Here is a 23,735-nt window from a genome sequence, read left to right as displayed (position 1 = left end):
ATAAGTTCACGAGGCTGGTAATTGGAAACTTGGCTTCCCAAATGTGTATTCTCAGGTCCAAACTGATAGTGGGTATCAGTGAAGAAAACATATGGAAAATCAAATCTTACTTTTAGGTTTCTTAAGATCTTTTCAATAGTTTGAGCCCTCTCACATCAACATACTTTCCATTTTAAGATGTGCCACTTTTGGAGATCACTCAGGCGTAGAAGTCATGCTCCTCTTCCTAGGTTGTTGTCCAGTACAGAGGTGCCCAGTGTATTTAATATCATCTCACCCTCTCCCTAGCATCTCCAAGAAAACTTCTTTCATCTCTGTACAGTTAACATTAGGATGCTTTGAGCAAAGCAATCAGTATAAAATAATGCATCAAAGGTCTAGATGCTTCTTCCATTTCCAAATGCAGGACACTTGTATGACTATTTGTTAATGGCAAACAACATCAGATCTTAGACCTTGGTCCTTGAGTTTTGGCTAAGAAAGAATTCAGAGTCAAGACTCAAATACAAGCACAAGTTTATTTAGAAAGTCACAGAGGTAGAAGTGAGCCAGTTGGGCTGTGTGGGCTCAGGAAACAAATTACAGAGGCAAAAGAAGGGCCTTGGAGCTTAGAAGAAAGAAAGCAAAGGTATGCACCTTGAGGGAAGAAAGGTGAAGGAAAGTGCATGAGAGAGAAAGCCTAAGTTCTTTGTCTTAAGGAACTTTATCTGAAGGTCTCAGGTGGGGAGGTCTCAGGGGGGGTTGGGGGGGTTGGATCTCAATAACATATTCATCAGCTTCCCAGGTGTGTCCTTTCCACATCTTGGTCTCTACTGATCAGTCAGCAACAAGGCAGGGTGCCATTAATAATCCCAAGTGGTCTTAATGTCAGCCATAAAGTCACTCTGCCTGGTCTTGCTGCTTTTCGGGGCCTGGAGCTGAAACACAATTGAGGCCTACATGTTATCTCCAAGGCTTAATGCTTAAGGGAGTAGTGTGTAAGGGCTTGTATGAGAATGGTATAACTTGTCTAAGGGGGTATATCACATGACCAGGGACAGTGTCAGTGGAGGGTCTGAACTGCATGTCCAGTGAATCAGGGTCTAAACCAAGATATGCTAAGGTAGGCAAGGTCTCCCTGGGGCGAAGTCACACCTTACAATTGTCCTTGGTAGGCACCTGGGGCTTTCTGCCCTGGTGACCTTTTGTACCTGGGCTATTGTTCCTCCTCTGCTTGCAAACTGCCTACTATATCATATTGACTTGGAAAATGCCCCAAACATTAGCAAAGAAAGGACACACACACACACACACAAAATCAGCTTTAGAAAGGAGGGAAATTTGAAGATGCTTAAGAATGACAGTAAAGCACCTCTGAGTTAAACTAAGCAATTCAGAACAAAAGCATGAGGTCAGAGTCAGTAAAAGCAAACCCCAAATCATAATGTGTGAAGGGCTGGCTGCTGAGCTTCCAGATTAAGTTTCAATCAAGAGATTAAAGAATGGTTGTTGTCAGAACCTGGCAATTAGCATGTTTAAAGCTGTGAGACAATGGCTTTCGCATATCTAAGATAAGAATATGGTGTAGGAAAACTCAGTGGCAGAATGAGGAAAAAGAAGAAACCAAGAACTTGGTCTATCTGTCCTCCACACTGATGGAGAAAGTGGTGCCCTCACTGGAAGATTCCAGTCATCAATGGTGCTTTCCTCCATGGAGGAGGATTTCTATTTCAAGCACTCTTAGCTGAAGAGCCCTTCATTAAGAAAACCTAACTCCCATTTGTTTGTGCTTAATATTCACCAGGCAATCTTGACTGAAGGTTATATTTCCATCTGTCTCCTCAGGGTGAAAATGTGAGATCCAAATGCCACTTTATGAATGTCCAGTCTGAGTGCCATCTTGAAGCCCAGTGTGTCCATTAAGGATGCTGGATGGCTGTGTCCCAACCTGGGCTCTGTCCCTTACTACCTGTGGAATCTTGGGCAAGTTACTCAACTTTTCTGTGTTCTTGTTTCCTTGTCTGAAAAGGAATTAATAGTAGAATCTGTGAACCTTTTACTATTGTGATGATAACTGACATGAGATAAAATATTTTAGAGCAGTGCTTTAAAAATATATATATTGATTTATTTCAGAGAGAAAGGCAGAGAGAGAGAGAGAGAGAGAGAGAGAGAGAGAGAGAGAGAGAGAGAGAGAGATGGAAACATCAATGATGAGAACGAGTCATCAATCAATCAGCTGCCTCCTGCATGCCCCACACTGGGGATTGGGCCCTGACCAGGAGTTGAACCATGACTATGCTCAACCACTGAGCCATCCTGGCCAGGCAGAGCAGTGCATTTTGTTTGATACTTCAATTTTTGTGAATTCGGTTGGTTTGAGCCAGTTCCCCAAGACTTCATTATCTGGGGGCACTGAAAGGCTTTCTTTCTAGACACACAGGCTAAGATCCAGCCTCTGTGACTACCTAAATGCTAGAAGCCTTGGAAATCACCTCTGGGCAAACTACGTCTCTGTTGACTGTGGGGGAAGAAAGGTACAGCGTAGGGTGGGAGTTGTTTGCCTAAGGTACATTCTTCTGACATTATGAGGGCAGGTTTGGGGACAATACGGGAATTGAATCTGGCTGTGGGGCAGCTTCTCAGCCTCTTTGCTTGCCTTTCCCCTGACCTGCATCCTGATAGAAAAATTCCAGACTACTCAAATGAGATAGAGCTGAAAGTTCTTGGGAAGTACACTGTGCACAGGTTAGGTTTTATTGCTCAAATCACTTTGCCTAAAGGCTCAGGTTCTAAGGCCAAGGTCCAGCATTTGAGGAAGTCCATTTATACAGGTGTGTCAGTCCTCTGCCCTTTGCCGAGGGGCAGATAGGAGTCTGTTAGGGTTGCCAGTTCAAGATGGAACCAGGACAGCCCAACACTAGCGCAAAATGTCAAAGTCTGGGTCAGAAAGTGAAAGTGACACTGGCTAAGAACAAGGGTTCGCTGCCTAATCAATGCAGCACGAGGCACCCACTTTGAGCAGGAATAAGAAGCAAAGACTGAAAAGAAAGTCATCTGGCACTAGAAAGATGACAGGATTCCCTTAGCAATATCGTACTTTGACTTCAAATCATGGAACAACTTTTAAAAGGTAATGGTGCTACATCCACTAATGCCCCTCCCCATCCATAAGTCTTACCAAGTCCTGTGAACTGAAGATATCAGCACACTCTCTCCAAATTTCCCACTAGAAGCTGCAAAACTACCAACATACAAATTATACTGTATTGGGGATGCTGTAAGCTCCTCTTCTTCCACAGCACTCTTATTTACCCCATCTGAACCCTGACTTTGGAGCAGCATCGTCACTTTTCTGGCAGAGGTTTTCAACCCAATCACTCTTTGTCCAGACTCAGCTCTCCTTTGCTTTCCCCAGATACGATCTGGCTGCTGTGCAACTACCTCTGCCTTTTGAACAGGAGCCATCTGCTTCTTCCGCCTTCTCTACATTCCTGCAGCTGTTGTGTACTCACCTTCGACACTGTCCCAGTCAGGTGCCTGGCAGGAGACAGATGGTGCACACATAGGGTTAATTGAAAATATTTTAATGTGGGGATGATTTGCAGATGTGGGCAGGGTAATGGGAGCCAACAAAGGTTAGTGTTGAGAAATTAGCAAGCAAGAAGCCTGCTGGCCTGAGGCCTGAAGAAGATGTGGGAGGGAATTGTCCCATGGGATCTGTCACCACAGGTAAAGAGAGAGCTTCTGTCCAATGTGCCTGGTAGCCAGGAGACCAGTTAGCCCAACTTCTCTTTCCTCCTACTGTTCATTCTCCTGCCAGAGTCTTTATTGGTCAAATGCAACTTGCAACCACGGGAAGTCTGAGTGAGTGATGCAGCCCATGAATGTTGGCCTCTCCTGGGGCAGGGAATAGGGCTGACAAAGGATCTAGGAAGGTAAACAGAGTATAATCAACGCAGACATACTCCGCTACTATTCTTTTTAAATAACACACAGTGGTTGTCTTAACTTGATTATAAACTTAACATTTCCATGCAGAAATTTTTTTTTAAATATAGAAATGAATATATAGGAAAATAATTCTGTTACCCCAAGATAACTTATATGTAGAGTTGTGGGTTCCACACTTTATACTTAACAAGCTATCCTGTATCACTAAACATTATTTGAAAACGTTAATTTTTTAGAGGCTGCATAGAGTTTCATCCTTTAGATTCACCACGATTTGTGTACTTATTTTATTAATGTTCACATTTAAAATAATTCTGAATTTTTTTACTATCATACATAATACTGAAATGACAGCTCTCATATTTCAATCTGATTATTTTCATAGAATAAAGTCTTAGGAGTGGAATTACTGAGTAAAAATTCATAAATATTTCTTTATGCATATTGCCAAATTATGGTCTGCCAAGGGTAAATAGGAATGCCCATCTCCCCAAGCCTTTGGCTCTTGCGGCAAGCAAGTCTAACATTTAACTTTGCTTGCTATAGTCTCTGATAAACTCTACAAAAGTAGAGATATAAATAATGTGGCAGCAGACCAGAGAAAGAAATAGGAAGAAATGTTGATTATGGAGGAGGGAGTAGAAGGGAGGCAAGCACACATATTATTTCATTTTCTATTCCCAAGGACCTGGCATATTGTCTAGCACAAAGAAAGTCCTCACTGAGATTTTTGAACAAAGGAATCCAGTTTCTATCTAGCATGGTGACTGGTGGGGTGCCCTAAATTGAGAGACAGATAAAAATCCACCCTGGCCCTATCCCGTAAATAAAGCCAGTCCTCCCTAGAGCAGGAGGCACTGAGCACACATCAGTCAGTTCTGGGCAGCCGTGCTGGTTGTAGCTACTCACCCAGGGCCACTCTTTTTGTTCTGCACCCTGCTTTTATTTCCCTTGCTCAATCTCTCCTTCTTCAGCACTTGGTATCTGCATTGAGACCTTCACCATGTTTGAAGTGCTATTTATGGATGGAGCAAATTCTTAAGAGAAGTTGAATGAAGGTTAGATTAAGCAAATAATGGACAGGCAAACACAGATAAAGTGATGGGGCGGGGGGGGGGGGGGGGGGGAGTCTGAATATCAAAGGGGAGGATTTTTAAGGAAGTTCCTACCTGATTACTTGTGTGTGTGTGTGTGTGTGAAGTTGGAGGTAAGGCTGTCTATTCAGAATGCATGATTAACAATAGGATTCAGTTCCTTCACCATCAACATTCACTGGCCACACATACCTTTCCTGAAACTTTTCATTGTTAGGAGCCTTCAACTTAACTGGGCCTCAGACATCTATTTACTCATCCCTGAACTAGACCTTCACATCATTTTCATCTGCGCCCTTTCTGAGATTCTTCTCTAAAGATGATTCATTCACTCTTCCCCCCTCTTACTCCTTCTTTCTATTAAATTGCCTTTTGATGTCTCCTTGGCCCTACATCTCTCAACCTCTCTTCTTTTCTTTGTATTAATACATTTTTTTTTCTGCCAGCTTATCATCTACTATATTTAGCTATATATATATATATATTTCCACTCTCCTATCTATGTGAATATAAGGAAAAATTGGCATCTTTTTTCTTCCCCACATCTTCTTCGTACAGAAAATAAACAAATTAAGAATGAATGTCTGGGGAGGTTCATACTATTTGAAACATTTCAGGTCCTGTAAAACTGGTTAAATTCTGAGGCAATTCCCAGAGTTTGAATCCATTCCAAAGTGGGCTCAGCTTGGGCCTTGTGGTGAGCAGGTGGATTCAAATCTTAACTCTGATTAAGAGCATGTGCCCCCATTCCCAGCCCTGGACTTCCTGAAGGTTGACTTCTGTTTGTTTTATTTTTATTCATTACTCTTCCCCATTGGAAGATCCAAGTCACCTTACACCCACGAAAAGCATGGTATTATTTCAGTGGGACTCAGTGCTAAGTCAACTCAGGGGAGCATAATGTAGTTTGCACTCTGAAGCATTACAAGGTAGAAATCACAGTTGCTGCTATTGTGGAAAAAAGAGAACGTGGTAAATTATTAACATTCACTTGCCAAACATGTTCAACTTTAACCCATGTTATTATTATCATATATTTTATTTTACATGGTAAAAAAAATGTTAGCTCCTATGTTGATGGTAACTAGGTAAATTCTTAAAATAAAAGGAGCATGATCTTTCTTAACATATATGGAAGGGGGATATTATGCGTGAATATATGAACCTTGTTTCTTGGTATGACCATGTACAAGTTACTACATGTCTCTGATTTCCTATTTACTTATCTGTGAAATGGAATAAATATACTTACTGCATATCATTCTTGTTAGAATTTAATAAGTGTTCTAAAGTACCTGAGATAATATGTAGTGGTGCTTCTGGCGATGTCTGCTGTTGGCTCATCACCACTCCCTCTGAAACCTGAGAACTACATTATCCAGGACCCCCTCCCCAGTGTGGTTCTGGGTTAGTTTTTCAGTGAAAATTAGATATGGCAGTTTCTCCTATGAGGCTTTTTGTAGACCTCTTTGAGATCCGCATTTGAGATCAGCCAATGGTTCCTCTTTGCCTAGATGCTCATGGCTTCTAGACTCTTGTGGGAGTTCAGGGAAGTGATTTGTGACTATCTCAGGTCCTTCAGTTGCAGGCGCCCATCCCTCCCTTCCCCAGCTTGAGATATCCCTGTTTTATTGACTAAGCCTAGCCTGGTACAGCTTCAAACTGCCCCTATGAAAGTTATATATAAAACCGTGCAATTTATATTTGAAAATAATCTCACTGAAACACTCACTCATTGCTTTTTTAAAAGTTATTTTTGTTCTATATCTCTACAGTGTTCCAAACTTCTTCACTAATTTCTATGTCAGGTTTTACACCCTGTCAAAATGAGTTTTATATTTGTTTACTCGTTTCTGAAAAGCCTCAAACATCTAATAACTATTTCTAAAACTGGACTTTATTGGTATTTTATGAGTCTCTTCAATTAATCTGACAAACTGAAATTTATGGCTATTACCATTACTAGTCTGTGTTATTATCCCAGTCTGTCCCTCCCTTTATGATTTACTGAGGCTGACTCTCCTGTTACGATGTTTACAATTAGTTTTCCCTCTATTTCTCCACAAATTACTCTGTTGCATGCATATGCTAAAGCTATAATTCATGAGTGAGAGTTAATGATGTGGTCACTCAATGCACTTTCTAATTCTGTGGGTAATTTTTTTTTATTGATTTTATTTAACAGTGTGAATATGTTTATTTTTAAAGAAGTTTGATCTTGTTCAGTCTCCCTCCTGAATAACCTGGAACACTGGGGTCTTAAACCATGGGTCAGGAAGGCGTTTGGAGTAGAGGTAGGCATGGGATAGATGGGAGCTGAAGGTTGATTTCTAGGTTGAAGTGGGAAGCAAGTCAGAAGACTAAGATTTCAGAGATGGGTGGAGAGCAAGATAATAATAGCTGATGTTTATTGAGCTCTTGCATCTCAGCCACTGTTCCAATCTTTACCTATATTCTTTGTTAATCCTCCCTCCAAAAGCATAGAATGTACCCATTTTTTATTAAACACCTGTATCAGTCACTGTCCCAGCAGGAAACAGGAAGCATTCCAAAATATGATCACAAAGACAATTTAGTGAAGAGACCATTTACCCATGGCTTATCAACTTTATCCCATGCTTACCTCCTCTATCCCATGCTTACCTCCTCTATCCCATGCTTACCTCCTCTATCCCATGCTTACCTCCTCTATCCCATGCCTTCCTCCACTCCAAACCCCTCCTTGACCCATGGTTTGGGCAGTTTATGGGAACCACTAGGGATGGCGAGGTACTAGTTACTAACAGAATGGTGAGCTTCCTTCCCTAGGACTGAAGGAGAAAGGAGAGGAACAGAGTTACTGGAGCCCAGCCAGCACCATAGAGGAAGAGCCACCACCAAGGCGGTAAGCTTAAAATTATTGAAATGGAGGAAATAGCTGGGGTCTCTGCCTCTCAAACACTCCATCCTATTTCTGATGGGCTGCAGGGAAGAAAAGTTCGTTTTGCACAAGAAAGCCCTAGGAGATCTAGTTTTAAAAGTGCTTGGATGTGGAGCAGCACCGCGGGGAGCACGCTGCAGGGGCTGATGGCACTATTTAATCCTGCTGATGCTCCCTGTGTTGCTCATGCTCCCTGACTGGCCTGTTAATACCCTGCCAGGTGAGTGTGTAGGAGGGAAGGGAGCGGTTTCCTACAATCACTCTTGATGTATTTAGGCAGATCATGCAGAAGAGAGGATTGATAAGAAATGATCAAACAGTCTAATAATTACTAATGATTAAAGGTTACAAAGTTAAAAAGGGACAACGTTTAGGGTCCTGCTCTATCTCTGGAGACTATGGCTCCCAGAGTTTCAGTTTTGTGTTTAGGTTTTCATGTCCAGGTAAGCGAATGAAAAGTTTCAGATAACATTAAACATAGCTTGGGAGAAGGGAATTTGGATATGTATCTTCCATATTTTACCATTTTTAAAAAGTTAGCTTTAGAGCCATGTGTTTTTATTGTTTCTTTCTCAGTTTTATAATGTCTAGTTTATTATAATGCATGTGTCTTATTCACTCGTGTGATGCCAATTTTAAAAATCTACAGTGAAGGATGGATCCCTATGTTTTAATATAGTGCTCCTTATATTGCATACTCTTCTTGATATTTTCTCTTTCTTTTAGAGTCAAAATGTAGCCTAAACATTTTAAGATAATTTAATTCCAATACATATATTCTTTATTTGAAATTGGAATTGATTTCCATTTTATGCTATTAAAATAAATGTACTATATTCCCAGAAATTTAAGGGCCTTATGGCTGCTTGATTTCTCTTCTGCATTATCTTTAGTTCATCAACCAAACCAGGGTTTCATAATCATTTTATGTCATAATCCATTTTTTCCACATTGCTGTGAATATGAAATCAGATGCCAGAGTGACACTTCTGTCTTTATCCGTAAACTCCCCGGTGTCTGGGGTGAAAATAAAATTCTAATAGAAATCCATTTTTATAAAAATATCCTTGATAGTTCTCTTAAATCTCTTCCATTTGAGCTTCTGGAGCCAGTTAACTCTTACACATAGAATCATTATACATTTAAAAAATAAACATATGCAAAATAACACAATACCGTACAAACAATAACTACAATAATGATGCAAATACCATCACTAATACTTAGTGAAGGTTATGACAGAGATCTATACGTTTTCTGGTTTTCAACTGACCGCTACGCAAAATAAAGAAAACTTTTCCAGGCATCCATCCTAGACCCTTTGGTGACCTTGGGAAAGGCAGCCTCTCAGCAAAGAGCAATGGGATATAAAGGCCCTGAGTCCCCAGCACAGTGGGATGCTGTTTAACCCCTGGGCTGGCAGCTGGGGACCTCTTGAACATTGGAGAGAAATAAATTTCATATTTTACAGTCACTGCTAGTTGAGAGTATTTATGTTATTTGCAGCTGAATCCAATCTTATTGTAAGTGGTCCTCTGTGGTAGGCACTTTGCTGATGCTTTACCTCTTTTAATTTTGATGGCATCCCTAAATATAAGGATGATTATTTCCCCCATGTAACAGGTGAGGAAATCAAGGCTTAGAAGGGTTGTGATTTGCCCATGAGTAGTGAAACCAGCTCTGTCTGATTCTAGAGTCTGTTCTTTAAACAACTCTGTCTTTACAGCGTTAGCCTAATATGCTAAGTGTCTGTCAAGTAATGATGTCACAGAGCAATGCTTGGCTTCCTCTCCCTAGTGATGACTAGCCTCCTTGCAGTTTCTTCAGCTCAGGAACACAGGTGGAAACATTATACACTTTAACCAAATGTCTGTGAAGCATTTTCCTGTGCCTCATCTCATTTGATTCTCACAGAAGTCCTGGAGTAGGTAGATAGGAGACTCGGTGGAATCCTATTTCTTTTCATTTGCTGGAAAACAGAGATTTAGAAAGCTTAGAAACTTGACCTGACTGAAAAGACGTAAGAAATGGTGGACCTTAAAAATGACTGCGCAGAATATAGTCAAACATTGCTGCAGTTAAATATTTTATCCTTTGTTCTTCCTGTGTGATCTACAATAATAATCTGCTTACTGCTGTGTTGCTGACAATTACCTGAAAGAGAAGTTGGGGTGCTTCACTGGGCTGGAAAAAAGTTCAGCTAAATCAGAAAACAAGTCTAATTAAGCAAGTTTATTCTATCTCTATAAAAGGCTAAGATGACTCGCACATGCGTGATACATATAAAGCTCTTGCTGGCACCCAATCACACGTGTGTGTTTCCATTGTCAATCGTGAATTTAGTTGACACTTATATGATAAAGGGTGAATAGTAATATTAAAATATTTTAATTAATTTTTTCAATGTGCACAAATTCATGCACTGGGCCACTAGTAAATAAATAAAAGGCTTTGAGCATGCAGCAGCAGACACTGTTGATGCCTGCTTCATATCCCCAAGTGTCACCTGGATCTGCAGTGTCACCTGCAGCTGTGGGCATTTTCTACACAAAGATGGCTTTCTGCTTCTGTGCCCATGGTCTCAGGTGCTGTGCCATGCAGCTTTCTCCAGAACCAGGGGAGCTTACTCAGCCTGTGAGTGGGGCAGCCTGGAAGAGCTGAGTGTTTTATCATCTTCAGGGACAACTTTCAATCAATGAAGTTCACCATGTGATCCAGCATTTCCCCTTCTGGGTATATAGCCAAAAGAAATGAAACAACCTGTCAGAGAGATATATGCACTCCCATGTTTATTGCAGTGGTATTCACAATAGGGATTAAAGACAGGGAAACATGGTAAGTGCCTGTCAGTGAATAAAGAAAATATGATTATATATACATACATATAAATATATGTATATGTATATATACAAAGTACATACATATACACGTGCATGCATATATGTGTATGTATAATGGAATTTCATTTGGCCATGAGAATAAGGAAATCCTGCAATTCATGACATGGATGGAACTTGAGGACATTTTGCTAATGAGATAAATCATAGAGAGATAAATACTGTATGATATCATTTCAATTTGGAATCTAAAAATCAAAATCCATAAAAACAGAGTACAATGGTGGTTACCAGGGACTGGAAGGTGGGGGAATAGATGAGATATTGTTTAATGGTACATCTAATAAGACAAAAATGTGATGGGGAACTAATGTGCAGCCTACTGAATATAGACAATATTGTATTGTATTATTAAACTTGCTAAGAGGCTAGATCTTGATTCCCACAACAATAAAAATGATAATTATGTGATGAAGGTGCTAACGCTACAATGACGATCATGTTATAATATGTAAATTATCAAGTCAACTTTACATTTACACAGTGTTCTATGTCAAACGTATGTCAAAAATTTAATTTAAAAAAATTTCACAAGTTGGTGCATGAATAGCCAGCCCACCTTCCCATGGTAGAACAACTCTGAGGCCTGTTCTTCATTCTACCTTAGGGAAGTTGAGTTCTCCTAACAGTACCATGACGATAGCACATTTGGTGGGATGGGGTGGGGAAGAACTTCTCCTTCCACTCACTTGTGATTCTTTATTCTTTTTTAGATATATTTTTATTAATTTCAGAGAGGAGGGGAGAGGGAGAGAGAGATAGAAACATTAATGATGAGAGAGAACTATTGATCTGCTGCCTCCTGCACACCCCCACTGGGGATCCAGTCCACAACTTGTACATGTGCCCTGACCGAGAATCTGTGACCTCCTGGGTCATAGGTCTACACTCAATCACTGAGCCATGCTAGCTGGGCTCACTTGTGATTCTTGAAATTACCTCCCAAATGTATGACCTGTACCCGAGTCCCAGTTTAATGGTCTGCTTTGTGGGGGACTCAAATTACTTTGTCCAGCATTATGCAGCTAGCTGGTGACAAAGCCAGGAGAGAGCCCAGGCAGCCCAGTTGAGCTCTTCACCCTTAAACCAAACGTCATTTTATACACTAACTTCCCCACACCCATCAAGCCATGTAACTCAGGTCTCACAGTCAGGAAGTTAATGTTGAAATGGAAATGCAAACTCCTGTTTGACTCAATGCAAAACTCTTAACAATAATATCATGTATGCTCAATGGAATCTCAAAAATGTAGAACCTGACCATAAGGAGAGACTAGATCTCTTCTCCGCTTCAAACACTGAATTATAATTTTTTATTAAAGTAGACATTTTATTTATTGTAATTTATAAATCAACAACTGTTCATCAAAGTGTGATTGAGTTCCAAGTGATGTGTTGGGTAGGCTAGTAGTCTAATTCCTAACCTCAAGGAAATTAAAATGCAGTGATTACATTTTATTATTGTATTGATTCAACAATATTCATAATGCACAATGATTCTCTCTCTCTCTCTCTCTCTCTCTCTCTCTCTCTCTCTCTCTCTCTCTTTCCCCCCCCCCCCCACATATATTTATATCTCACACTAAACCTCTATCAATACATTGGATTTGTCATTCTGTCCCCCCAACCAGGATTTCTCATAAATGTGCTTGTTATGGTATGTCTCACACTTTATTGTTGTGGCCTACTTATGGATCTGTGTCTCTCACTAGACTCTGAGATTCTCAAGGGCAGAGATCATGTTTTATCCTTAGCACCAGTACTGGATATCTAATAATTTATCAATTTCTTCCATATGGCCAGGGGCAGGGCTAAGCTTAATAAGTGAATTACCTCATTAACTCTGCAAAAGAATTCCAAGGCAGCTTCTATTCTTATGTTAATTTTACATATTCTTTAATAAAGTCTGGGGCAGGAGCTAAAAACTCCCCTAAAGACACACAACTAGTAAATAAAAGAGATTGAACTCAATCCTAAAATTCAGCATAGCCCCTTGTTCCTTTCTACACAGTGTAGTCCTACATCTTTGCTCTACTAAACCCAAAGATCACTGAAAATGGTTCTGATCCCTTTAAAACTGTGCAGAATATCATGGCTGCCAAGCCTCTCAATATGAGCGGCACCCCCAGCGGATGAGACAGCTGCCTTGTCTCAATTAACCTTTACTGAGATCGAGTTGGGTTGACATTAGCTCCCTGAGCACCTCTTCAATCACTCATTCATTCATTCATGCATTCATAGGTTTTCATTTCAAATCGCCCCTTTGTGAACCAAGTTAGGAAATTCTCATTTTCACACATCACCTATTTTGATGGATTCTGCTCAGTTATTTTCTATTTTCATGATTGACCAGCAGCCGTTTATACATTTTTTCAACCATCATCTCTTTTGCAGCAATAGGCCTTCGACCTGTGATTGCTTTCAAGGAGGTATATTACCAGTAGCCATTTGGGTTTTTTGTTTTTTGTTTTTTTTGTGTTGTTTTTTGTGTGCGTGCGTGTGTGCGTGTGTGTGTGTGTGTGTGTGTGTGTGTATATATATGTGTGTGTGTGTGTGTGTGTGTGTGTGTGTGTGTGTGTTGTTGTTGTTGTTGTTTTTGTTTTTTTACTGTGGTTCTCTGGTACCAGTTTTCAAATGAAATTGAACAAGATGAATCTCTGTCACTTCTGAATCTGAAATCTTGAGCTATTTTCATATAAACATAGATATAAATATAGATATAGGACTTAGATATATACCAGGATTTAGGCAGATGTATACGTATATGTATCTATATCTACAGCTATAGACATAGATATAGAGATATATTTTAGATAAATAGTCTGTATGCTTTGGAAGCCAAGGTGCCAAACTTTCCGCACCTGCATTAGCACCGATGAGGAAAGTTGTATCCATTGACTTGAGATACAACTTGTATACATTTCCTGTGGGGTGGCCAAGATGGTCTTTGTGAATAAAGTTTTAGTGGAATACAACCACACCCATTCAATTATGTATTGTCTATGACTGCTTTTGTGATACAATGGTAGAGCTGAGAAGTTGCAACAAGAGGCTATATAGTTTGCAATATCTAAAATAATGTGGTGTCTAGTTCTTTACAGAAAAAAAAAATTGAAATAGAGAAAGGGGCATGATCAAAGATCTCTATTTGAACCCTGAGTCTGGCACTTAATAACTGGGAGCACTTGGGTAAATTGCAATCTTCCTGAACTCTGATTTTCTGATTTAGAAAATTATGTTAATAGTGAATAAGGGCATATAAGGAAAATACTTTGTGATCTGTACAATTTTACCTAAATTTTATTGTTTGTGGAGAGAGTAGCATTGGCAACTATATCAATTAACAATTGCTGCATAATAAGCTACTCCTAGAACTCAGTGGCTGACTATACAATTTATTACTTTTCACAAGTCTTTAGGTCAGCTGGGTGTTGGCTAATCTCAACTGGCCTCAATTGAGTAGATTTTCTGGTCTCTGCTGGGCTCAGTCACACACTCTGTGGCTGAATGGAGGGTGGTTTTGCTGCGCTTGTCTCTTATCTTCTTTCTGAGATCACTGGATTAGCCTAGGCAGTGTCATCTCATGGTGATGGCAGAGGCGCAAAAGAGCAAGCCCAATCAGGAAAGCACTTTTGAAGACTCCCCATCATGCATCATTACTGTTAATATCCCATTGAGAAAGTTCACATGGTCAAAGTCAGAAGCTGGGAATTATGCCCAGGCCCAGCAGGAGGCCACGGCAGAGTCACATAGCAAAGGGTGTAGACATGGGAAGTAGTGAAGACTTGAGGTCTCTAAGGCAATGTACTAAAATTATTGTTTAAAAAAATGAGCATTCTCAAACGTGATGGCCAAAGTGAAAATGAGTGCAACTTTTGTGGTCTGCAGTTTGGCAGCACATAAGAAAAACATGATGTGTATGGCTTTTGATTGAGCTATCACATTTCTGAGAATTTATCCTAGGTGAATCATGGATGTATACAAAGGTTTGGAATAAAAATGCTAAGTGTATCATTACTGATATGGGTAAAAAACTAGAAACAAATGTTCAAAAATGGAGGCATAATAACTAATTATGGCCCATCCACTTGACAGAATAATATGGAGCTATTAGAAATGAGGATAAAGAAGAAAAATGCTGACAAAAAATATGCATCATATATTGCTAAGTTGAAAAGGTGATAAAATAATTTCTGTAACATATTCATGTTTTATTAAAAATGTATATACATATGCATAGATAAAGAATGCAAATATGTTAAAATATTAATGATGGTTATAGCTGAAAAATAAGATTAGTATTAAATTTTATTTTCTTGTAATTTTTTGGATAGTTGAAATTTTCCAGAATTATCATGTTTTACTTTTGTAATCAAAAATTGCTTAAACAAAAGAAAATAAATTATCTTTTTTTTTTTAACATGGGAAGAAGGATTATAGCAACAATTATATATGCCAGGGGTTGCCGATTTTTGCTTTCAGTTTTTTCCTTTGGCCTCCCAGAAACATTGTAAGATAAAGAGTGCTTCACCAATTGATTGAAAATGTGTTTTATTTTAAAGGAGTGACTTGTTGGACAGGAATCATTTATGGCTATGTAGCTACGCATCAGTTGTACCACTCTTGTTTGAGTTATTTATTGTGAATTAGAATTATTCTCTGCCTCTGCTTCAATGTTTTTTTACATACACTATTCCCTTGCTACTTGAAAATAAACTCTACATTTTAACTTTGAAACACCTAAGAGAAGCAGATAAAACAGTGGCACGGTTAGTTTTTGTAATACAAAAGTATTAAAAAATAACATAATTGCCCATGTTTGAAATATTAGAAAAACACAGGATTCAGATTACATATGGGACTCACTGACATTCTTTTCCTCTCAGTCTTTGATCTATTCTAATATTTCATGCTTCTGTACTTGTTAGAGTTGATACTCTGGAGAGGAAGTTTTCCTCTCCCTAGTTATGTTTGGTCCACAAAGCATCCATTCTGTTCTCAAATGAATGTTTATGGATATAATTAAGGCACTAAATTAGGTGTTAAGAATACTTAGAAGAATAAGGCAATGCCACTGGCCTTAGACACATAGGCTACCTATTGCAGAACAAAATATAATAATGACAATAATAGAATAATAATTCTGATCATGTAGGTATTAGATGACATAGCAAATGACATAGCAGCAAACGTTCAGAAACAGGCAGTGCATATGATTCAGGGTCTGCCTCAGGGAGCACATCCCACCAATATTCGTACGATGATTTCTTCAGTCACATCAGTGCACCCTGAAAATGACAAATTTGCTTGTAGTTTATATAATATTCACATGCTGTTTAATAGAAAACATCTTTAGGGGAATAGATAAATAAATGGTGGTATTGCTGTACAAAGTTGTATAGTAATGAAAATGAATGAACTCAATCCACGGGTATCAACAAGGATGCATCTTACAAAAATAATGTTGAACAAAAAAAGCAAGTTGCAAAAATATACCTATAGTACACATAAATGATTCTACTTCTATAAATCTTAATAATAGGCAAAATAATAGTAAATATTGCTAACAGATGCACATTTAGTATATAGAGTATCTATACATGAGCTGTTCACTGTCTGCACATTAACTGGGCATTAGGAATGATAAATCCCAAATTCAGCCCCAGGGTTTTTGCTGAGAGTAAAGGATACTACACATCTGAGATAGAATTTAGAGAGGGCTTTAAATGTATTGACAATATAATTTTTTTAGTTGGATCGTGAGTAAGATGGAATTTATTATATTGTTTTTATATCATTTATTGTTTTTATATCCAACATGTTGTAATAAACTAAAATAAATAAATACTCTCAGAGGCTCGTAGATCCAAGTGTGACCTATACGAACACAGATATTTTCATCAATAGTAGATAAAACAGTGACAAATCGGTTGAAAAGGATTTACGGCAGTGCTGTAAGGTGGAATGCATTAAGGTAAGAACTTGAACAGTTTTTAAGAATATCGACTCCATGTGACTATGCAAAGCCAAGTCGGTTTGTCCATCTAGGATCCCATTCCTGCCGACAGGAAGATTTGTACCAAAGGCCCTGAAATTCAAGAGCCTGCTTACCAAATGTTGGGGGAACATTTCCACGCCTGAGAATTTAGTGCTGTTAATCTTCCGCCACATTTGTGCTAGCCCATTAGACCATTTCAGGTCTTGTCTGTTTTTATTACTTGTTATATTTCTAGTAAAGTTAAAGCTTTTAACACTGCTTGGGTGCCTACGAAGTTGATGAATTCCTCCACTGCTGATGGTGTCTCACGCTGATCCTCTAATGGGTGCATTGAAATATAATCTGCTGGGTTATTTTCTTTCCCTGGCCCATGCACAGTTTTATAATCATAACCATGTAGATATTGTAAACCCCATCACTCAGAGCACAGTGCCTCTGTGAACTGTGAACTGCCAAATATTGTCATGAGTGCCTGATGATCTGTTACCACATAAAGGCAGAGCCGCAAATGAGTAAGAGACAGTGTATAAAAACCAGGAGGGCTGGCAGGCCTCTGTCAAGCCCCTAATGGACACGTGACCCTCTTAAAACTGGTCTTGCAAAGAAGACAGTCGAGCACTTTCACCTGCATTGGAATATAAACCCTATTTCCATAGTTTTGAGAAAGGCTTCATAAACCCGTAGCATTTTTTTTTTAACTGTTAGGTCATGGCCTGTAAGTTTGAATATTACAAAGCACGCAAGAGCTATTATTTTAATTTCCATCAGTCAAGTAGCTGGAAATACACAGAAATGTTTCACAGTGGCTTTCTCTTATAACAGCCCCTCGGTCAACGTGGCAGTACAAAAGGCAAATTTCTGAGTGGGTCCCCGATTCTGCCTCCTTGAGGAGCTCAGGTGTGTGAGGTCTTGGTGTCTGCGTCTATAAAACAGAGCTTTTCCAGCTGTAAAATGAAGATAACCGTTTCTGTGTCCTGAGGTGTTGCAAAGGTTAGTTCATATTCAAAAGTAACTTTGAAAATGCAAATTATTGTATTTTCACTAAAGCGAGGAAAACAGGTAATGGGATACCTCAGTTTTGATTTTGATTTTTTTGATATTGTGAAGCTCAATAAAAATTATAGTATTTTGTTTCCATACCTCAATAAACATCCTATGCACCACCTGGGGGCACATGCCCACTTGTTTACTTTCAGGTGGGATGACTACTGCATAATTAGCATCACTCTGATCTTACTTCTTGTGAGATAATAATACCCCTTACAAGATCTAATTCCTCATGGCGGGGCCACGTGGACCTCCCTGGGGGATCATGTAAGATGCGTGACAGGATTCTAAAACCATCTCCCTTGGATCACCATTTTTGAAATGTTTTCTTCTAATCCACATATTTCTCCCCGATTGAAGGGAAGGGAATTAGAGAGTGAGCCAGGAGAGGGACTGTTTAAGGTCACCTGTCTCACATTCAATACAGCAAGAGAGCAATAAGTCAAAAAATTTCATAGATGAGTCAGAAAGCAAGATTAGGCAGGAGTAAGATTTAACCTATAAACCTGCTGGAAACGGGCCACAAATCTGGTGCTGAACTTTCTTGCAGCCAAATGAAAATGGAAATGCAATTGCCTATAAACTTCACAGTGATCACAAGTTAAATATTAATCTGTTGCTCAGGAAATAGCTCATGTATTCCTATAATTTGACCCGAATAATTCTTTTCCATGGGCTTTTCATGTCACAAGGGACTTAGATTTGTACCTCATTTTTTTCTTACCTAAGAAGAGGGGGCTGAGGTGAATCCTTTCCTTGGTTCCTTCTAGCTCTTCTGTGCTCTGACATTTTGCTGTATTATTATGATAACTGTTCTATTTGTTTTACATTACCTGAACAGTGGACGTATTCTCCTGAATCTATTATTTAGTTATGCAGAATTTGGCAGAGCTAAGTATAAGGTATGAAATGAGAAGGCTGCTCCTTAAAGATTAATGTAGGTCTTTGTAAATATTCTTTGTATTCTATATCCAGGGTTTGGAGCCAGTAAAGAACTTGTCATGTCAAATACTTCATCTTCAATCATCATTATCTTTGGGCATAATCACCATTCATGATATAAATGAACTATCTTGCTCATTGTTGGTATAGAAATTTGCTGAGTGAATGGCTTTAGGTGGAATAGCTTCAATGGTTTATTTTATTTTAATTTATTTTATTTTATTTTATTTTATTTTATTTTAATTAATAGGTTTTCTTTGTAGAGCAGTTTTCTGTATACCTAAAACTGAGCAGATAGTACAGAGAAAGTTCCCACCTACTTCCTTTACACATCACTCAGTTTCCAACATTATTAACATAAAAGTGGCCTAGTGCACAGATTCCTGCACATTGAAAAAAAGTTAACACATTAAGCACCATCAGAAGACAAAACAGGCTGGGTGCTTAACATGTTAATTAGAAGAAATATTTTAATATCGCTATTTACCCTTTCTCTATAATAGAAGTGTCAAAGATGAAAGAAAATTAGTAAAATGTATATGAAAATAATATATAAATTGATAATAAACAATAATAACATAAAAAACATGAGATAAAAACATGAGATAAAAACAATGACTGATAAATTAATTAAACTTATTCTAATATCTCCCTGTATACCACATTAAGAAAAAAAACACTTTCAGAGTGCTTTACTAATTTTCCTTATGATGAAGTATTTGCAACTTTAATGTTATACACTCTTCAAACTGGAGAGAAAGCAACATATAACTGACCATGTCTGAAACCGGGTTCAGGTAGGAATATTGCTGCTCTGTCTAATGTCTGTCTTTGGGCTTTATAAATAGTCATTGCAAATGCTGCATCACAGGAAACTGTCTTCAAATTAATTTAAATAGGAGGCCAGTGTCAGATGGGGGCAAATCAATTCTTGGAATCAAAACAACCTCTCCTTCTGCAGATCCTTCAGCTTCGAGAAACAGAGGCATGCAATTGGTGCCAGTGAGAACTTTGTATGTACAGCACATGAGCAAGTGAACATTTATTTTTAAATTGCCTGTGCCCGTCATATGTACCAGCCAATGGGTTAGTCAAACAGTTGGACAGACGGACAGTCACTTAGCCTTTTATGTATATAAATTATGTTAATGTAGTTCATTTGTTACAATTGATGATCCATTATTGATTATCATGAACTAAAATCCATAGTTTACATCAGGGGTCACCTTTTGTGTTTAATGTAAGGTTCAACCTAAGGGTTTAGCCCAGTGGTCAGCAAACTCACTAATCAACAGAGCCAAATATCAACAATACAATGATTGACTGAAATTTCTTTTGAGAGCCAAATTTTTTAAACTTAAACTTCTTCTAATGCCACTTCTTCAAAATAGACTCGCCCAGGCCATGGTATTTTGTGGAAGAGCCATACTCAAGGGGCCAAAGAGCCACATGTGGCTCGCGAGTGCAGTTTGCTGACCACGGGTTTGGCCAAATGCAAAATGTCACATATCTACCATAACAGCTTCAAACAGAATAGTTTCACTCTCCTAGACTTAGGTGGGATAATTCCAATAGTATTTTTATCACCTTGTGTGATAAAAATACTATTGGATGAGGTAGCATCACACTTTTATGTGATGCTACCTCATTCATTTTCAAAGACAAAAATACATATACTAGTGCCCCCCAAATATGGGCAATTGTTTTAATTTAGCATAGGGCCAGCATTTATTTCCCAGTTTAGGATATAAAATTTTGTGGACTTCATTTTCATAAATATTTATAAAACTTGAAAATTTGTCTGAGGTGCTCAATCCTATCATCATTTATTATTCCAAAAGAGCATGTGGTGGCTTAGCACAACACTCTGATGCTGCAACAAGATGTCAAATTATATATTCAAGACATAGCACTGAACAGTCTTTTCCTAGGGAGCACTGTACTTTTCTAAATATTTGATAAATCCAATGGAGTGATTTAGGTCTTCAAGTTTTTAAGAGTTGTGGGTTTATACTCAGTAGGAAGGATTTCTACCCCAGAAACAAAAGCATGCAATTCCTATGTTATTTAAGGATTTATTTCTTAAATGAGTTGCCCATGAAAGGAAATAAATGAGTATCCAGATACCTACACACCCAGACATGCCTTTTATTTTATACTAGAGGCCTAATGCACAAGATTCGTCCACAGGGGGGAGAGGGAGGTGTTTGGGCGACAGCAGGGTGTCCCTCAGCCTGGGTTGCACCCTCTCGCAGTCTGGGACCCCTCAGGGAATGTCCAACTGCTGGCTTAAACCAGATCACACTGGGGATCGGGCCTAAGCCAGCAGCCAGACATCTCTCTCACAGTCGGGGGCTCTCACAGTCCAGAACCCTTTGCTTCTTAACACCCGCCTATAGCAGAGACCCGAGAGGCTCTCGCCATCACCGCTGAGCCCGCCAGCCATAAGCCTGGCTTCTGGCTGAGTGGTGCTCCCCTCGTGGGAGCACACTGACCACCAGCATTGAGCTGCCCCCTGGTTGTTAGTGCATGTCATAGTGACTAGTTGATGTGCATATTAGGCTTTTATTATACAGGATGATCCTGATATTTCCTGAGGTCCCAGGATGCCAGGCATCCATGACAGTTAGACAAATTATCACATTTAGTTAGTGAACATATATATTCTCAGTGAGCACATCTTTGAGGGGAAAGAAAATGAGAGAGACTTATATTTGCTTACATGTAATTATTCAACAAATATTAATTGAGTTCCTACTATGAGCTGTGTATTGGGCTAAATATGCTAAGAACAAAAGAGTCTAGTGATGACACAGACCATTAGCAATTATAAGACAAATTGAAGGTATATGAACATAGTATTTTAGATTTCGGGGATAGTTAAACCCTATCATTTCTCAGTTGAAGCTAAGAAAGGTCAAAGACCAATGATTTTTTTTAAATGAATAGTAGAGCTTCGAATAGAACTGACAGTTAAGTATTCCCAAACCCACCCTTTTGTTCTTGCTTAAATAGTATTGCATTATTCTGATAAATCTGAGACACATTTTTTAAAAAAATTTATCTTTATTGTTGGATGTATTACAGATGTCCCCTTGGTGGTTTTTTTTTTTTCTTTCCCCATCGACCCCTTCACCCCTCCCGGGCTTTCACTACTCTATTGTCTGTGTCCATGGGTTATGCACGTTGAGACATCTTTAATAGTTTAAGTTGTGCCAACTATATTCCTTAGAATAGTTAGGGGAGAAGGAAGATGCCTACAGAATTCTAGTGAAGTTTAATTTAATATGCCTTGGGCGAAATTTAAGCTAAAGTTGTTAGCTGAGAGACATAACAAAAGAGGTATGAAAACACAAGAGAACTGTTGCTGCTTTTTTCTAAGTTTGTTACAGATCAGAATTTCATCACTGGAGTTAAAAGCATTGGGGACATGTTGAATTACTTTTCTGATTGTATCTTTAAAATTTTTCAACAGCTGTGTTTATTTTAGACATTAATCTTTGAGGCTGTCTCAAGAAAATATAAAAATAAAATGTTTTTTAAATAACAAGATCTTGTAACGAGTTCTGAGGGTCACCTTTGTTCAAATATGGCTCAGAAAAGACAGATGAACCACTGAGCAATTGAACTGTATCTGGTAAAATTGAACAGATAATATATGTATCTCCTCCTTCCTACCTCTTGATCTGAGTGATTCCCACCAATGCAAATTCTGACCTACCTCTTTTGTTCAGTTTAAGAAGAGAAAGTAAAAAAGATATATTAGTGCATGGTGCTAGATCAGTCACTGCCCTGATTTTATCTCTGCCTTTCCCATTCTTTTAAATTAGGTTTTTCATTTTTCTTAAAGTTTCATGTTTCTTCATTTGATCATGCAGCATCAATAATGTCTCTACATTTGCAGCTAGTCAGGCTGTAGAATATATCAACTATATTTTTAATGGTACACATGAAATTACATTATAATATCCCAAAGGCGGGAGATTGATTTTATTAAATTACAAATAAATGTAGAACATTCAGGGATGCTGGAATCACAACCAATGGTACGTTGTGTGACATATGGAATGGAATGTTTTCTTGATAGTTAAAAATTGCTTCTGTTGTCTGAATATCATAAAGGAGTTTTAAGATGCGTTTAAAGTAGGGTAACAGAGTGAAACACACATTTCAAAGAAAATACTGTTATATTATATACTAACTATGTTCTTGGAAAATTTTTCCTCTTTGCAGGTGTCCTGCCTCTGAGAATTTGCCTTGACCCAGCACCACAATAAGTTGCAAAGATCTCAAATTAACATCTAGTTGCCCTTATCGTTTACAGCAGTGCTTTCGTATAATTACATCATTTGGATCCTGTTTATGACCACACGAGGAATACGACTCTCAATACCTTACCTATTATGCACATGGTCCTTTGTCCCCAGGGGGCTGAATAAGAAGAAAACTAACACTATTAAATGTCTCCTATTAGACTCATTGCTAAGAGCTCCTATTTAAAGTCTTCCTGCATCTTTTTTTGTTACCAGGAGATGTAAATGTTCTGAACATGAAGCATTTCCCATTTTCCTCGATAACCACCAGTCAAGTTGGGAAGTGATGAGAAAAGGAGCAGAAAGAAAATGAAATGAACCTCCAGCTATAGAGGAAAAGGTAAAAGCAAAGTCACCCTCATTGTGGAGAATATTCATGTTTCCTAGCAGATGCCTGGGAATATCCTTGCCTAAAGCCCTCCTTTCATCTGGTCACATTCACAGAGCACAACAGCCTGTGTGTGCTCTTGTGCAGATAACCGAACCATAACGCTCGGAGCAAGCATGGTCACTGTGAACACCTTGTCCATATGCTCACCCAGGGGCCACTGACTGACAGCCCACTCCTGGGAGATTGTCTGCATCTCCTGG

At 38.7% G+C, this 23,735-nt stretch overlaps 1 long non-coding RNA gene across 3 annotated transcripts in view; it reads left to right on the top strand.

The window, feature by feature from the left end:
• The window catches only part of LOC311626592, a 39,537-nt gene that overhangs the window by 6,191 nt on the left and 9,611 nt on the right, over positions 1 to 23,735 (top strand). For 2 of the 3 annotated variants that reach the window (XR_014795724.1, XR_014795725.1), the window contains exon 2: positions 23,361 to 23,484. This is a non-coding gene — a long non-coding RNA (uncharacterized lncRNA). Of the gene's footprint in view, positions 1 to 17,664; positions 17,833 to 23,360; positions 23,485 to 23,735 lie in introns of all 3 variants that reach the window. The other variant, XR_014795726.1, reaches the window with a different exon arrangement.

This window comes from Pipistrellus hanaki, assembly GCF_964339955.1.
Source record: "Pipistrellus hanaki genome assembly, chromosome: 8".
Taxonomy (NCBI): Eukaryota; Metazoa; Chordata; class Mammalia; order Chiroptera; family Vespertilionidae; genus Pipistrellus; species Pipistrellus hanaki.
Note: the sequence above shows the minus strand (reverse complement) of the source record. Positions and strands in the feature narration are given on the sequence as shown.